The following is an 18485-nucleotide window of genomic DNA, read 5'->3' on the forward strand; positions in this document are numbered from 1 at the left end:
TGTCAATGTGGGAGCCAGCTCCCTTCAAAATAAAGAGCCCAGGGTGACAGAAGCTCTGCAACTAAAGCCAGAGACGCTCTCATCTCTGTGAAGCCAGACTGGGAACAGAAAACATTATTTTGGAATTTTTTTCATTAAACAGTTACTTGAAAAAATACAAAATTATTGTGTGTCCCTGGGAAGCCAGCACAGAAAACTGAAGTTTGCCAACAGAAAAAATCACCATCACAACTATCCAGTCCTCAGAATCTTGTACATATATAGAGAAAAAAATCAGATTGGTAGAAAATACCAGAAAAATAGTAGAAAAATACCAGATTATCAGTAGAAAAATTAAACAAACCTTGGTAGATTAGGGCAAGTGTAAGAGAATGTAGAGGATTCCTCTACCTACAAAGCAGTGTCAGCTGCTTATGCCACTGGATTCAGCTGGCTAAGCTCAGTAAAGGTATGGATTAGGCTCTCTACAAGAGCTTGAAAATGCTATATTTAGCTAAAGTAAGGAGATGAGATCCTTGGCACGGCATGGGAGGAGGTTTGAGCAGCTGTGGCACAGGGCAATGGCTGCAATGTGGTGGAAGCCATTGTTCTAAGAGAGTGAAACATCTGAGAGAACAACGCAGAGAAGTAAAAATAACTGACCTCAAACTCCAGCGGGCCCCTGCAAGACACTGTCAACTTTTCCGACTACAGCATGGCTTTGGAATAAGGTTTGGCCACTTACAGCTGCTCCCAGGGAGAAGCTGCTGCCCTCTCTGTGTGGGAAACTGGAAACTGTCCAAGGGATCTCCCAGCTGAACTGCCTTGGGACATCAGGAACCAAAATACCAACCCACTCCAGGCTGTGTTGCTCCTCTCACCCAGCAGAGCTGGGGTCTCCAGGCACTGCCACCAGCAGGACTGTTGGTGGCTTCCACATGGATAGAGGCACAGGAAACCAAATTCCCACCAAAAGTTAAAGCCAGACTGCCAGACAGCCCCAGGCAACCATTCCTGCCAGCAGAGCAACAAGGTTTTCCTTGTTGGTTTCCTTGTTTCCTTGCTGCCTGTGCTGGGTTTACAGAGCAAGATTTGGGTAGCAGGGGGCCGTGACTGACCCTTGGGTTGGTCTGTGCCTTTCCACCTGGGAATAAAAGGCAGAAGGGGACTGCCAGCTGTGGTAGAAGCAGAGCCTGGTTCTGAAGCATCTCCTACCCAATTTACTGGTTTTTTCTCAGGGTGCTAATCACCAATAATCTAGAATCAAAGCATTTCTCCAGCTGAAGAAAACCAAGTCACCTACAGTGACTGAACAGTGTTCTCCCCCCTCGGCCCCTGAAGAGCAGCACAAATGGCACTCTGTGGTTTGCAGCTATTGGTTTTTCCCATGAGAACACTCGCTTTGGTCCCTCCAGACTTTTTTCTCAGCCCCATTTGCTCAAGAGAAACATCAAAAAGACTCAAACCAAGCATTTGAAAATGATGAGTCTAAAGGCAGCTGGTATGGGATCACAGCCACAGCCAGTGCTTGATCACAGGTGATGTCCCTGGGATCTGGGCAGTGTGTTTGGGATCTGGGCAGTGTGCTGGGGATCCGGGCAGTGTGCTTGGGATCTGGGCAGTGTGCTGGGGATCCGGGCAGTGTGTGTGGGATCCAGGCAGTGAGCTCAGGAACAGGATCCCACAGTGTCAGTGTAGGACCTGGGTGCATTACCATTGTCAGAGAAGAACTGAGAAAAGCTCTTAGTAGCACTGTTGAGTTAGAAGGAAAAAAATTTTGCTTGGTGAAGGACAGAATCACAGAGCCATAGAATTGTTTAGGTTGCAAAAGCCCTCAAAGACCTTTAAGTGCAACTATTTCCCAGCACTGCCAAGGCCAGCACTGACCCACGTCCCCAGCGGCCACATCCACAGGGCTGTTAAATCCCTCCAGGGATGGGGACTCCAGCACTGCCCTGGGCAGCTGTGCCAGGGCTGGATAATTCTTTTGTGAGAGAAAACCCTTCCCAGACACCCCACAAAGCCCCTCACTTGCTGTGCCATGGCCATTGATGCCTGAGGGGCTGCAGCCCTGCCAGCAGGAAGTGGGGATGCACCTGCTGTGCAGGGCAGGGATGCAGGATGCTGGAGCAGCAGCCACCACCACCTCTCACAGCTCAAAAAGCCTTTCTGCCCAAACACAGCAAAGATGGCCTAAGAGATTAATTGCCCTGCATCCAGGAATTTTGTTGGAACAATTTCAACCAACCTAATGGTTGATTTTTAAATGGTCGTTAAGTGTTTAAGTCATATTGAGGGAGTGTAAAACTAATTTGATAATGAGATAAAAGGGAAATAATATTAAAATGTATTTAAATTTCGCTGATACTGTTGTAGGGAAAAAATAATAATGACAAGTAAAGGCTTTGATATTGCAGCTGTTTAAGCTGATATCTCACCCACGTTACACAGACTTAAAGGAGAATTAGCACATTAGAAGCTTTTGCAGTCAGAAGCTACAAATTACATTTTTATTAGAAACTCTGCCCTTTGCCACTTTAAAATGAAATTGCGTCTGTGTTCACAGTGAAGAGATGTTCAAGTTTCAATATTCTGATAAAGTTAACAATGATTTTTTTATTGTGCAAGCAACACTAATAAAAGGTGAGTAAACTAAACTGGTTTTATAGCATGAATGTTTCTGGCAACCTTGAGTTGTCATCTGCAGGGAGGTGACATTTTAAGTAGCTTCAGGAGGAAAATTACCCACATAGTGTCTGTTCTATCAAAACCATGTCACCTCCATTATCAACCAGAAGACAATATAGAAAAATATGAAAAATAAAATAAACAAGAAAAAGACTCTTAGATAGGGAAGAAAATCAAATCTAGGAAAACAGAAATAGAGCTGAAGAAAAAAAATCGGCTAACATCCCATCCCTTCCCTTCCCTTCCCTTCCCTTCCCTTCCCTTCCCTTCCCTTCCCTTCCCTTCCCTTCCCTTCCCTTCCCAGCACTGCTCCACCCCAGCTCATGAGGACAAATCATCAAAGGTCTATGAAGCTCAGAAGAAGAACTCACAGCATTTTTACAGGTCACAATTAGTGATTACCCTGAGCTCATCCCTATCCCTTAACAATTGGTACTCCTGGGTGTGTCACCAGTCACAGTGTGCACAATAACATTCCTCCTTAACAAGGTGTAATTTCACTTACTTCTGTAATTTGTACAGAAGACACCTGTCCAGTTCCAGGAGCCTCTGCCACCTGGACAAAGCCATAGGTGCTGTAAAAAGGCAGCACTGTCCAGCAGTGGAGAGTTTTGATGCCAGGCCAATGTTAAGTGTCCATCCCAGCATCCAGCAACAGCCGACAATGCAACAGCCGACACTGTGAGCACAAGAGAAGTTAATAAAAGAAGAAAAGGGGAAAGAGTGAGGCTGTTTTGAGAGCAATGCAATGAGTTGTTCCATGAGTTCGTGTCTTCTGGGCGGTTGTCCCGGTGGCTTTACAGGGTAACCTCTGACCAGAGCTCTCTCCTGTGTGCTCTCCAGTGTCTCCAGAGCAAACAAACAAGCCTTTTCCTAAGCAGAAGGATTTGTCTCATCTAATCAGTCACATGTTTTCACGAAATAGAGATTTTGGAGAGCTGAGGACTGCTGTCAGCTAGGGTTAAAGCAAAGCAGCGAGCTCACAAGTCATTCAGGAGAACAGGGACACAAGTTGGTGTTACTCCAGCAGGAGACCCAAGACCAAGGACAGCAGGAGGAACCCAGGCGCTGGTGTGGGCATAGGGCTGAGGGTGCCCTGCATGGACGTTTCTAATTAAGGCCTAAATGAGAGAGAACTCAAGCTGTACTGGACAGACAGGATTTCACATCACCTCTCCTTCACTCACAGAAACACAAATGTGGAGAGAAAGGGATGGGAAAAGGGAAAAGGGAAAAGGCTTCCTCTTGCAAACAGAACAGCATCTGTGCAGTCCCTTGCAAGGAGCCCAGCAGCTTCAGCAACACCTGAATGCAGGCACAGGGACAATCCTCACTGCTTATCAGATTGCTTGGACTGCTTTTCATCCCAGGAAATGAGCTCAGCTTTTTGACTCAGTTTCCCCCCTGCAGGCAGCAGCACCACCAACACCTGTCCCACGGCCCCGAGGCTGCTGTTGTAGAATGGACAAACACTCATTCAGTACTTTGAAAATGCCCAGCTCTGTGCAAGAGCTGAGCTGTGCTGCCCACAAGGAGAGCTTTCAGAGGTTTCATAAAATCATGGAATATTCATGGAATATCCTCAGCTCAAAGGAGCCATAAGGATTATGGAGTCCAGCCCCTGGCCCTGCCCAGACCCCCCAACAATCCCACCCTGTCCGTCCCTGGCAGCACTGTCCAAAGGCTCCTGGAGCTCTGGCAGCCTCAGGGCCGTGCCCATTCCCTGGGGAGCCTGGGCAGTGCCAGCACCCTCTGGGGAAAGAACCTTTCCCTGAGATCCACCCTAACCCTCCCTGACACAGCTCCAGCTGTTCCCTCGAGTCACAGAGACTCAGAGCCTCCAAATAAGTAAGGAGATATTTGTGAGGGTTGCAGGGGCCTCTGCAAGTCTGCACTGCTCTAAGGCCTCTTAGGCTGGTACATAACTCTCACTGCCATCCCTTGAATTCCACCAGTGAAACATTGTTCAGGATGACCAAGGTTTTTAAGGAGCCAGTGGAACCATCCATCTCCTGTGTGTGTTGAAATCAACAGCTACGAAGACAATCTGGCCATGCTCCTTCAAACCAAGCAGTTCTGATATCAGCATGAGATGAAACAACAGCAGCAGAGATGTGCATCCACCACAACATTCCAGATCCACCAAGACAACTGGGATGTCTTCCTTCCATCCTTATTTCTGGGCCTTGGTGAACCACTATGGTTATTTCTGGGGCTGATGAGAGGAGGTCTGTCTTGAATCAGAAACTGAGACCAAAACAAAACCAAAGTCCACTTGCAAGACAGGAGCCTTGGACTGAGGGCTCCTCAAGGGAAGCTGCGTCCCAGCTGGAGAGATGCCCATGGCAGCAGGGCACTGTCCTTTCCAAAGCACATCTGTTGCAGGCCCCTGAGCCACATACACAAAGGTACAGCTGGTGACTCTGTGCTTTGCCTTGCTATAAATAATAAGGTTTCATTTCCTTCACAGCGCTTTTGATTTGTTTCCTTTGGGAGACTCACGGGTTATAATGGCATTAATTCCTATTTGCCAACCTTGTCCTTATAAATGAGGATCTTCATTAAAGGAATGTTAAGCGATGAGCACTATAATTAGGACAGATTTAAAATGCAGTGTGCCTAAATCAGAGACTACCTAAGATGTTATCTTTTTTATTAAGATATAATTTGAAGGAGAATTACTGCTTAGTTTAGAATGAATTACATTTTCCAACCTCTTCTCACTGAGGGAATGTACAGAGCAAGGAAAAACACCCTGCTTCAGAAGTGAAGCCCACTCTCCTGATCCCTACTGCTGGCAGAAGACTCTCTCATGAAACACACGTGGCTGAAAAGTGCTAGATGAGACTCTTTTTCCCCTAATTATTTTATGTCAACTCAAAATTCTATTCAATCTTGCTGTCATATAATTTAAAATAATTAAATACTTAGAGACTGACCCCAACAATCAATCACACAATTCCAGCTGACTGCAATGCCTGTCATCTCGATGACATCAGAGGCAACACCTTGAAGAGGTGAACACCTTCACCACTGACTGGGGAGAATGTCTCATGCCCTTTTTTGCACAGTAACATATCTCTTGCCCTACCCCCTGGCAGTGCCAACCCCATCCTCTGCCAAGTGAAAGACCTGAGCTGGGCACAGGACATCTGTGGACCCACTACTGTGCCAAGGTGCTGCTGCTGCTGAAAACTGGGCTCAGCCTGTTCAGCAGAGAAGCTGCTCAGCCCTGTGTGATTACAGCTGCCCTGATGTTTGTTCTCCTTGTCAGCACTGGGTTTCCCAAAAGCAGATGGGAAATAAGCCAAGAGGGAAGGAAACAGAGAAAGAGAGTGGTAAAAAGCAGGAATAAAACAAAACTGAAGGAAAAAATTGCCAAGCCCAAATTAAAGGTCCCAAGTTCTTGACCCAAAAGGTCAAGAAGTCCATTAAACAAACAGAACAAAAATATCTCTCCTCTCAAAATCATTCTGTTAGGTTTCATTTATTCCTTGTGTAACTTCACTGAAAGAAGTGGCACTGGTCCACAAAGGAAATCTGGCCACATCCAAAACTTTTACCAGGAAGGGTGGCCATACTGCTACTGCAGGGAGCAAAAAGGGCTCATCCCAGCCTGGGAGCAGGGGAGGTGACAAAGCAGACAACACCACTGTGCAGGCCCTTCACAGCACCCCAGAGCATCCCAGCCCGGCCCCTGAGGGTGCTGCAGGAGCTCCCACCCCAAGGGCTGAGCCAACAGGCTGCAGGTGTGAAAAGTGAACTGGTCTGCACATGTCTTGTCTCTGCTGCTTTCTTCCTCTCTCCCACTCCTTTCACCAGTCACCTTCTGTTCTCTGTGTATGGTTTCTATTTCATCTTCAACTGACATGCAGGTGTCAGCCAGAACCACAGAGGCAGCAGAGCTGCAACACCCATCCCACTCGGCGTGACACCATCCACACAGCTCTGCTCTGCTGCCACACAGCTTCAAACAGATGCACCTGAGCAGACACACTGCACTCGACAGAATTCAGAAACAAAGCCAGTGAGCAGGCAGCACACATCCCAGCTCCTCCTGCACAGCCACGGCCAGGTGCAGTGCAGGGGCCCTTCCCCACAGCTCATCTCCCCAATCTGAGGCACTCAGCCCTGTGACCAATACAGCAGCCCCTCCACCCATGACCCACACAGGACTCTTGGCCCAGCAGAATGACAGAATCACAGAATCATTTACATTGGAAAAGAATCTGAAGGACATGGAGTCCAACCGTTCCCCAGCATTGCCAGTGCGACCACTACTCAATGTCCCCAAACTCTTTCTGCTGCATCCTACGGAAAGCAGCAGCTCCACACCCTGATGGAGTCCATAGCACTGGGGGTTGTTGCCAGTTTGCTCCATGGACTAGCCTGCCACTCACCTTACAAGCTCCATCTCCTCAGACCTGTCATCCCCACTGGTTAGGACACTCCTAACCAGAGCCTCTGTCAGCAGGATAACCTCTCACATGGAGCTTCCCCATGGCTGAGATCTACACACATATGGGGTGGACATCAAAGTTATGCTGCTGAGGTCACCGAGAGCTTTACAGAGCAAAGAGCACTTGCAAGAGGAGTCCTGCCCTGGGGCTCTGCCTAGGTGCAAACGCTGTGTCAGGTTTGTGGCCATACACCGGAAAGTGGGCTCATGCAGAAAATTGCCCTTTACCCTTCCTCCCTCCGGCTCCCAGCTCATCCCAGTCTGCACAGACAACTCTCCAGATCCCTAAAAACCTCCTTTTCTATCTCCAAACATACTGCAAAACTTCTCTACGGAATTAGTGCTGGGTCGATCAAATAAATCCTCGTTTATCTGCTGCACATAATTGGGGGATGGAGTGATGGAGTGCATTCTCTCACACACACTGAGGCGAGCACAGCAGGAAATAAAAGATCCCAGGAATGGACTGATTTTCATGAGCACTTTAGAAACCACAGGCTGTATTCTGCCCAGTGCAGAAGGGCGTAGGAAAGAGAATTGTCTCGGGGAAAATAATCCTTGAATTATTGTATGACCAACAAAATTCTGTGATCTTGGTGTCTCGGCACTTCTTCCTCACGCAATGTGTCACCTCAGCTGTTGACCACTGCTCCATGAGAGCTCCAGGAGGCAGCCCCTGGGAACAGCCCACTGTCAGACCAGCCTTGTACAAACCCAGCACAAATCATCCTCCACAGAGAAGTGCTGGAATCCAGACTTCATGTGTTTTCACTCATAGGGCACCTTCTTCCCAAGCACCGGTCAAACTACAACAAAAATATCTACTATTAGCATGCGCCTTTTGTTCCTCAGCAAAAACCAACCGGTGACATTGTATAAAAGAAATATCACCCACCCTGGAAAAAAATAAATCAACCAAACAGAAATAAATGAAGTTTCTAGATTGCAGCAACCTGCACCTATTGCACAGCCCAAGTCTTTTCCAGCATCACACTGTTATGTGGCCTAACTAGAACCTGTGCATGCCAGCAACAAATCTGTTATTCAAAGCTGGAATTCAGAACCCCCCAAATCAGCCAGGGCTCACTGCTCAGTATCTTGAGACCCTACAGAATGAGGTCTCAGTTTCAAGTTTCAGTACAATACATCACACACCCACAGGGATGAAGAGGGTGGATGCTGCCAACTCTCTAACCAGGATGTATCGAAACCCAACAGACCAACAGAGCCAACTCCATGGCAGACTCATCCATGGCAGAGTGAGCCCTGACAGCCACCAGCCCAGCGTGGCAGCAAGCAGCACTGCAAATGAGACTGGATTTAACTTCAGCCTTTCTTTGCTGGCCCAAGGATCTGAAGATTTTAAGCATCTCTATCAGGAATAGCACCCCACAAGTGGCCAAGCAGGTAGGCCACCTTTCTGGGAGAGCCCCACAGCAGAAGGAATCCCAAAAGTTGGGCTAAACCTAAGCCCTGAGGAGCTGAGGAGCAGCAGCCAGGATCAGCTGTGCTGCAGTACAAACCTGTGTTTACCAAGCACTGCTCAGTAAAACATCCTTTATGTTTTGCCCTCTGCAATTCTAGGAATTATCTTTAAAAATGAGCACATACACTCCAGGAAATCGGCCTGTAAACCCTTACAAACTGACTGCAGTCTTGCCCTGACCCTGTCATTCCATTTCTCCCTCCAACAGGGACATTACTGCAAATAAATACCACTGCTGTAACATCAGCTGTGCAGGACCCACAACTCACCAAACCCCTGTAACACTGGCCTGTTACAAACTCACACCTGCAACCAATGGATCCCTCTGGAATTTCTGATTTTGTGACTTGTCCTCCAAAAGCCACAACACTCTGAGCAACACCACTCCTTTGCTTTCATGTTCCTTCTCACTCCTCACTGCACTGAGCATCTGCTCACCCTGCGTGTCACATCCACAGCCACACGTACAGCAGGAGCAGGCTGGACATGGGCAGTGTCTGACTAAATGGCAGACAAATGCAAATAAACTAAACACCAACAAAGCCACAGACATCATTGACTTTGTACAGCAACAACTACCTGTACCTGTGTATTTATACATCCATGTATGTATTTATACACATTAATACAAATCTGAGTATTGTGTGTGTTTGATTTGCTTTAATTGTGACACCCATTTATATAACCATTTATATAACTTACTTTTAAATCTGAGGTAACTTATCACTGTAATTTGCATAAGCATGCTCAGATCTTGCTAAAAATACTGATCAATGGTTGGTTGTCCTTTTCAGTCACAGGACCATTTTCATGTATTCTTTATAGATACATATAAACATATAAACGCATGGCAATCCTGAGAGTACCCCAATGTTATCTTTTCGTGCTTTGTTTTGCATGGCAAACACTCTGAACCAACTGCAACGCTCACAGGGGAAGCTCCAAAATGAGCAGATAGTACAACAAGGAGGGAGAAGGAACAGGAATGATTTTCACTATCATATTTACAAAGAACTTACTATATTAAACCCAACAACCACACAATTAAAGAATGATAAATTATTAACAGAACCTTTAAACCATTCTTGACTGTTCCTGTTGTTGACATGCATAACCCGCTCTTGTACCTTAATTTCATTTCAGCACTTCAAATACATTTCCAAAAGATTAACATCAAATTTCAAATGACCCAATTACAGCTTTATCGCATTTTATTCCTATTTCAAGATGCAAACTGGCTTTATACATCTCCACATACATTCATGCTGTGCTCTGTGTGCTCTTCCCATGCCATTCTCCAGCTGGCTCACCTCCACCATCACTAATCCAGGTGACAGCAAAGGGTCCCCAGCCCACAGCGTGCTCAGCACTGCCCCACGGTGAAGACAGCCATGGTGGGGATGGTCCATCATGCTTGGTACAGCTTATGGCATGTGTGTGTGGGAATGATGGATAACATCCTTGATAGAGAGAAACAAAGAGAACCTGCATGGTTAGAAAGAAAACCATGGTAGCAACAGCCATAAATCACATGAGTATCCTTGGATAAGGCATTCAGACTGGGCACTGGGCTGGTATGAAATTATGTCCTTCTGTCCATGGACTTGTAAGGATTTGCTCCACCTGGTAACTGACAGGGAAACACCAACATATTTCTTTATCACCCATGATTTTGAACTGTGGAGGAGCAGTAACAGCTCAAAATAAATACCCAGTGACACCCAGTGCCACTGGCAGTGAGTTAGCAGTGGAGATTGCTCGTTGTTCTACTGATGTAAAGTGCTCTTGTCTTCAGTTGATTCAGACATCTGCACATCAATGCACCCCAGCAGGAGGTGGGAACAGGGTGAGGTTTAAGGTCCCTCCCAGTGCAAATTATTCTGGGATTCTGGGATTCTGTGGGAAGTCATAAATTTCCTCTTTTTCTCCAGATACTCTTCTTGCCTTTTTACAAACACCACATGAAGTGTTAATATTCTTTCACTGCTTGTGACTTATCAACACAAAATTAGAGTTCTGCCCTGCTCTTCTCAAAGGGAAAACCTTACCTGACTGAACCCTTCCAGCCCATGCAGGATGTGCTCCATAAGACACTCCTTAAAAGTACTCCACAAGACATCCTTCCTTAAAAAAATGATTGTGACATTTTCTGTGACATTTCTGTCCCACAGAAGCCCTGTGGCATGAGCAGGACCTGGAATGCCAGCAGGCCAGTGCCACTGAGCTTCTCCATCAGCATGGTTTGCAGTTAAAGCAATCAGTTCTGCTCTGAAAGGGATTTCAGAGTTCCAAGAATGCAAAGAAACACAAAATTCAGAAGGAACAATGAAAAGGCAGCAGCAGCAGCTAGCAGGTTGAGGCTGTGACTGCAGGCAGCCAGACAGGCTCTGCTCCCACTCACTGTAAGATTCCAGGTAAGTGCTCTTCAGAAACACCTCCTTTACACACGTTTTCCTTCCTTGAACCATTCACCAACTCTCACACCACAAAAAAGCAGAAATAATTATTCTGAAGAACATTTGTGAGTGCTTTGTATCTGAAAAACTTCCTTGCACCAAAGCATAAAACAACAGTTTTTCTTGTTCTAAATAAAAAGTCCCAAGCAACCAAAAAACCCCCAACTAAACAACAAAACGTGCCCACCCTCCCTGCAGAAATCCTCCTGGGAAAAAGCCTAGGTCTGAGAACTTAAAAACATTAAGGCTTGGCTCATTGTTGAACACAACAGGCAACAGCAGTTCTGACTGCAAGTGACATGTTGAATAGATCATTCCCTACAGCCCCTTGCTTTGGAAGCATGAGGGAACAACCCCAGCTCCACCTCATTCCAGCCCTTTGGGTATTTTTCAAGTAGGACTGTAACTGAATTCCAGCACCTACTTCAGTTCAGCATTTTTTAAATGGAAAAATTTAGCAGTATGGTAAAAAGAGACTTAACTGTATATGGGACTTAGGTAGCAGCCAACACCAGTTGAGGGCAGCCCCAGATGGTACCTGGGAGCAGAAGGCTCTGCCCAGTACCACCCTGGGTTCAGGACTGCTCTTCACACCATCTCCTCCCTGCTGGTGTCACTCACAGCACACATTTCCTGACCTGCTCCCCTCTCCATGCAGTCTGCAAACATCACAAGTGAATGTGAAACATGAACTCCCACTTTTCAGTAACCCAGAGCATCCCACAGAGGCAGTGGGCTGTGTCCTGCCTGCAAAGCAAAGGAATGTCCCCACATTCCCTGTGAACTGCTCATGGGGAGCAGGAGCAGTGCAGGAGGAGCACACAGCTGATCACACCCAAACCTCACACACAGCTGATTACACCCAAACCTCCGAGGTACCTGAGGTATTCCTCCGTGGGGCTGAGCAGGAATCACCACTGTGCAGCCAACCTCAGCACTCTGCCTTTTACAGGAGGTGTTAGGGCACAATTGTCCTGTTCTCTGGCCAATCTGGTGCAATGTCAAAAAGAGGGTAAAACTTGATAAAACTGGAAAATGCCACAGGCACTGACAGTGCTGTGGAAGAACGGTCCTGCAAAGCCTGGCGGGGCCCAGGAGCGGGGCTGGGGTGTCTCTGAAAGCATTTGCTCAGTTCCTAACAATCCTGTGCAAGTCTGTGTCCAAAGAATGAAGGAAAATAATGTATCTGAGTCCTTGTGAGCCCTCTCCATCCATTTGGAGCAAAGTGTCCTGACACACTGTGCCTCTGCCTCGCACTGACTCTGTGCTCCAGTCTGTGATTTACAAGCAGCATCAGGAATAGTAACAGTTTCTCACCCACAGCTGCATTTCACCCCCCTGGTATTGCTCATAGTCCCCTTCAGTTTTACTCCCACACCTTCCAGCAATGCTTGATTTCTAAGCACATTGCTGCATCCATGGACAGACACCCATTCCTTCTGCAGCACCGGGAGCTGGGGCTGTGGGGGTGCAGCAGTGCCAGCTGAGCAGAGGGTGAGAGGCTGTGCTGGGGAGGCTGGGAGTGAGGGCTCGGGGAACAGCGTGCTGCTGCCTGGGCTGAGAGTGGAGCCTTTCCCATGAGTGCTGGAAGGACAGAGCTGCGGGCAGGCATCCCTCAGCAGGAGCTGCTGTGCAGCCACCGCAGGCGCCTTGTGATTCCACCGGGATGAACTTTGTCACAGTCTCATGCAATAGTCTAAAAATTTCTTAGACTAATAAACTAATAAACATTGGGACAAATCATAAGTGGATGTGTTGCCTTTCCCTCAAGAACAGCTTTGGCCAATGTGTTTGTCTTGATGCAAAAGAGTTGGTGGATAAGAGTTCCAAACACTGCGAAGAACCACGTTGGCAGTAAAAGCTGTGAATTCATAGAATCTTCTCAGAACACATCTGAGTGTTTTAAGACCTCCTCAGCCATCTCAACAAGAGCAAATCCACCTCTTTTAGAACAAGCCCCACATTCACCTGTAAGGAAATAGCATCCTCACCTTTTCCAACCTCTACCCACCTTTTCACCTTTCAGTGGAAGTTTCATTGAGAGACAATGCCAGAGCAGGAATTAGTCAAGTCTTTGGAATGATGAATCCCTTATCAGCAACCAGCTGCAGAGTAGCACCTCAGTGTTCCATAGGCAAGAGCAGGGATGAGAGAGAAGAGGCTGTCAGAAGGGGCTCCTGCACTCCCAGCCTCAGCACCTGGGCTCTCTTGTGGCTTCTGATGGCACCTCTGTGACTCAGATTTCTGAAGTGACCATGGAACAAAACACTTAGCAGCCCCATGTCTTTATCAATGACTCCTCATTCAGGTGTCAGGAACACAGCTTTTTTAAAATTCCTTTTTTTCTTTCTTTAATTCCCTGGGAAATATTTCTGGGGTGTGAAGGAGCTCATATATGCTGTTCATATGCTGTCCCCATGGCCTGTAAGGAGCTAGGGGTTCCAGTGGTCCTGCCTGCTCCTGGCCAATAAACTGCTTCTCTAAAGGAGGAGAGTACACTAGATACCCTCCAAATTCCTTAGTAACTGCTGCAATCTATTTAAGGGTATTTAGTGATCACAAATGGAGAGGAAATCCCAAGTGGATAGGATGGTGATACAGGAGACACTGTCCCTGTTAACACATAAGCCCAGCAGCAACAGCACTGCAAGTCCTTTTGCTTCCCCCACCTGCCCCAACCGAGAGGCTTTGCTGAGATGCTCCATAAAGACATTAAATCTCACTTATAACCTGGCTGTGGGGACTGTGCTCCTGCACAATGATCCTTGGCTGTTCTGTGTGCTGCTGCCACAAGGGACACAGCACATATGGCACAGGAACAGCATTCCAGTCAATTTTCACATTTCCATTCCCTTCCATTGAGATGTTAACAGCAAAAATGGAGGTTTAATAAAAAATCACAGCTACTGATATCTAGCAGAAATATTTCACTTCTTTTTTTACTTGTTACATCCTTCCAGTCTGCCAGATGAGGCAAAATGCTTTTTCTGAGAGTAAATGTACTGTGTATTTTGCAAAAAGAGGAAAACACGATGAAATCCATGAGCAATTCCATAAAAACAATAAGGCAGCTCTCACATAGTTCCAGACTACTGGGTTGACAATTGCAAACAGGAAATTTAAAAATATCTTTGTTTCTGCAATTCTGGTTTATTTTTTCCTGTCAAAATATACTATTGCTTAACTTTCTGCTTGTCTTGACTACTTGCTAAAACAAATGGATGAAGCACTAAAAATTGCTGAATATCCCAGGAGAAGTCAACCCTGGTTAGCTGGGAAGCTAGGCACAATTACACCCAGGGAAACTCAGCACCCTCACTCCTGCTCTGCCTGTAAGAACAAGACTAAGCCCTGGCCTCACCTGGAGAAGCAGCAGCCATCAGTTTTTGGGGATGTGCCTGAGAGGAAAAGAAGGAACTCCTCCATGGGCTGCTGGCTGGGAGCCCTGCACAGGCTGTCAGCCTCTTCCAACAGCTCTTCCAAAGGCCTAGGAGAGTGCAACAAGGAGGGACTTGCACTCTCCAAGGCCGAGAGAAAATATTAATCCCTGGATGTCCTGGGCTGGGGTCCCAGGGCTGAAGAGTAAGCAGAAGGTCACGGAACCAGAACAAAGCAGGAGGTCATGGAATCATGGAATTGTTTGGGTTGGAAAAGACCCTAAAATCATCAGGTCCAGCCATCCCCCCAGAACGGCCAAGTGCAGCACTAACCATGTCCCCAGTCTACACCTCTCTTAAATCCATCCAGGGATGGTGACTGCACCACTGCCCTGGACAGTCTGTGCCAGGGATGAAAACCCCTTTGATGCAGAAATTTCCCCAATATCCAATCGAAGCTTCCCCTGGCACATTTGTCTCAAGATGTTGTAGCCTGATCACACCACACTGCTGGAGACCATGGTCCCCAGGACACCCCTGTCCCACAGAGAGTGCCCTTCTGGGGGTGGGGGGAGATGCTCAGCCTTCACACAGGGTGGGGGACCAACACCCCAGGAAAAATCTACATGAGAGACCTAGTGAGATTGGCCAAACACATTATTGCCATTACATTGTATACCAGAGGTACTTGGATGTAACAGCCAAGTAACATCTAAAAATAGCCATGCATAAAGTTGTAAAATGGACTGTGAACAGGCCAATTTTTTTCAGGTAAAACCCTGGAAAGGAATTACTATTGGTATCCATCAGCCAGTGTAAGATTTGATAATGTACACCCACATTACAGAGTTATCAGTCACTGATAAGATGCATGACATGGTCACTATGAAAAACCCACGTGATTCCAAAGCATCAGCTCACCTGTAGCCCAAACAAACCTTCAGCACTGCTTCAGAGCACCTTTATAAGACACCCCTAAAGCCACAAACCATATTTTAATAAAATATTTTCAGAACTGTAGACCGACAGACTGCCATACAAGAGAGGGCTATCTGGGCAAGGAGAACACACTCTATTTTCAGTGTAAATATATTACAGTGCTACTACAAAATTTGTATTGGTCAGAAAGAAGGAAATACATTAAGGTAATATTAAAGATGGTGGCCTCTGAGTTTTGGAAAGCCTTACAGTGATTGTATAATACTTTTTCTCTTCTCCAGTATCTCCCCATATGAAGTTACATTCCTTTGATAATTTTTGTCAAGACATCTTTACCCATTTCCTTTATTATGGAGCTATTCAGCACTAAGGAAAAAGTTTCCCTTTGCTTGCAGAACTCATTTCTCTGTTGTGACATGGCTGATAACGCTGCCATCCCACTAATACTGAGCTCAACAGGTACCTAGGTGCCCACAGGGCTGCTCACAAAACAGTGCAGCTGAAGGCTTGGGCTGCTGGAGAGTACTCATTAAACCACAGTATTTTGTCTTTTTTTAAAATTAAACATGAATTGTGTTTAATATTTCTAACATTTTATCCTTTCAGAGGTAAAAGCTGGGTAAGAACTTCTAGAATTAGAAGAATCTTTATATACAAAAATCTTCTCTGATCTGTACTGGCTCTCAGGTACCAGGAGGTTCATGTAGGCCTTTCCACACTACTGTCCACTCTGGGTATTACTTAGACTCGGATTTTCAAAAGCATTCTAGTATAGGTATTAGCATGGTTCGTTCATGATACCTGTTGTGGGCGGGCTCCCAGAAAAACTGAGCCTGTCATTCATGCCAACTAACTCTTCAGGAAAAATTGAAATAAGCTGAGATTTTTAGTTATTTGAAAAACTTACACACTTTGGTCCTATCTGAACTCAGCACATGAAAGGAAATCATTCTGGGCACAGCTTGATTAACCTCAGGGATTCCCTCTGCTGTGACAAAACCAAAGCAAATAGCATTCTAGTTTTAGAATATCCTCATCTTCAAATTTTACCCAAATTTCCAAATTTGCCCATAGCTAGTGATAAGCCTGGGTAAAAGAGTGGAATTAGATGCTGCCGTGTAAAACCGGACCTGTTTTTGAAAGGGAAAATGCTGAATGCTCTGTTATGAGCATAAAATCTGCCCACACACAGAATTTAGCTTTGCAGTGTAGCAGAGAAGTGTTTTTCTTAACCCAGCCACGTTTACTCTGGGTGCCAGGGCATCCTGAGTAACTTCCACCATCACTTTAGGCTGCTCTGATAACTGCACAAGCTGCTTTTTGGTAACTAAACCTTTTACTAAGTTATTGACCACTGCTAGGCCTGGAGCAAGAAGGTTCAAAGTTTAAATATACACGGGGTAATAAAATCAATACTTGTTATTTCATTTAGTGAGCACGATCCCATCCTACAGCACCAGGTGTGGGTTATAAGAACAGGTAACAAAATACTGCAGAGAAAATGAATAATTTACCTCCCCTCACCTACAGCTGTAATGAGTAACCCCGTACAGATTTCTAGTTGAACAAACCGGTACAAAAAGGCTTGCCTTGTCTTGGATACAAGGGTCTGTAACCTTGTAACAAGGTTTCCATTGCAGATGAGACACTTGGAGACCGGTCATCATGTACAGCTTTTCCCAGCCCCCAGCAAGCTGCTCCCCGGGAGGGGGAATGGAGGGTGTCCCTGCACAGGGTCACTGGGCACAGACAGCCAGCAGCATCACCTGCAAGCGGAGGAGAAGGCAGAGCTCCTCACAGCACACAGCTGAGCAACCCTGTCCCGCATCCCCTGTGCCCGAGCAGCTGCCCAGGGACCCTGGCCCACGGCCCGTGGCACAGGTGGCACCAATCCTTCCATCCAGCCAGGCCGACCCTTGAGGCAGCAGAGTGACCCATGGCAACTGCTGAGTGTCAGCTTCCTCACTCATCAAGACCACTCCCTCTTCCTCCTCCTTTCCTGGTCTTCAAAGAGCCAGTTCCCATGCCAACCAGTCGGGCACCCTGGCTGTCCCTGCTGCCTGCAGACCTGCTACCAGGCAGAACAACACCAGGACTCCTCCTCAGGATGGGACCCAAGGGGAGAGGAGCCAGCACAGGTGATGGAGGGGCCAGGAAATCACAGAGCACCAGACTGGGTGCTCAGAGCAGAGCACTGAGGTGTGTGAGACTTCACCAGTCCAAACAGCTACACCAGAGAACACCTGCACATGGACAGGAGACAAACAGCCCTGTGTCCACTTTGGCATTAGTGTCCTTTGCCTCTAAGATCATCTCTGGCCTTTCCAGACAGCTGGAAGCTGCTTGTCTGGAGCAGCTCAGGCAAACAGAGAGAACAGGAATCATCAAACCTCAGTTTCACAAGAAGTCACAGGGTTCTGTGAACACACCAACAGCTCCATGGCTCAGCACACTTCAGCAGTGTCCAAGAGTCCCCAGTGCATTTGTCCCAGAAGTGGAGAGGGCTCCATTGCCATGTGTCCAACTTCTAAACTACATTACATAAGCTTAACACACTTTAGGTACTTTCAAAATATCAATTTGCCATCAGAACTGCTGAAGTTGCCACAGACACATTACCCAGCCTTAGATGAAAGGGAGACTGCCACTGCTGCAGGGATAACCCATGAAAAATATTTCTTTTAGGTATTTGGGAACTCCTGTCAGAAGGGAAACATGAAAACACCTCATCTGCTTCGACAAAACCAAACCAGAAATGACACCTTTTTTTTCTGAATTGCACACTGTACATCATGTTAAAAAGAAACAGAAGTATGATTAAAACATCAGGCAATCCTCCTGAGCACTGTGCAGCTGGGCACACTGGCTCATGCTTGGTTGCCGAACCTACGTAACATTGTATTTTTTGTTGCAGTACTATATAACATTGAATATTTTTGTTGCAGTTTTGTATAAACATTAACATCAGTGCTTTGAGTGTCCGGGACAGACAAGATTTCATACAATTAAATCCTGATTTTTTTTTTTTCCTATTTATTTACTTATATATTACCAAGAAAAACAAACAGTGTCATAGATAAGCTGCTTGCTCCTAATACTCC

At 46.5% G+C, this 18485-nt stretch overlaps 1 protein-coding gene across 3 annotated transcripts in view; it reads right to left on the minus strand.

Annotated features, from left to right (window-relative positions):
• Nucleotides 1-18485, minus strand: part of PHF2 (PHD finger protein 2) — a 56926-nt gene that overhangs the window by 32424 nt on the left and 6017 nt on the right. The gene's annotated exons all lie outside the window — the stretch shown is intronic.

The sequence above is a fragment of the Agelaius tricolor genome, unplaced genomic scaffold, assembly GCF_023055355.1.
Source record: "Agelaius tricolor isolate 1412-34295 unplaced genomic scaffold, bAgeTri1.0.p SCAF_14, whole genome shotgun sequence".
In the NCBI taxonomy this organism is placed as follows: domain Eukaryota; kingdom Metazoa; phylum Chordata; class Aves; order Passeriformes; family Icteridae; genus Agelaius; species Agelaius tricolor.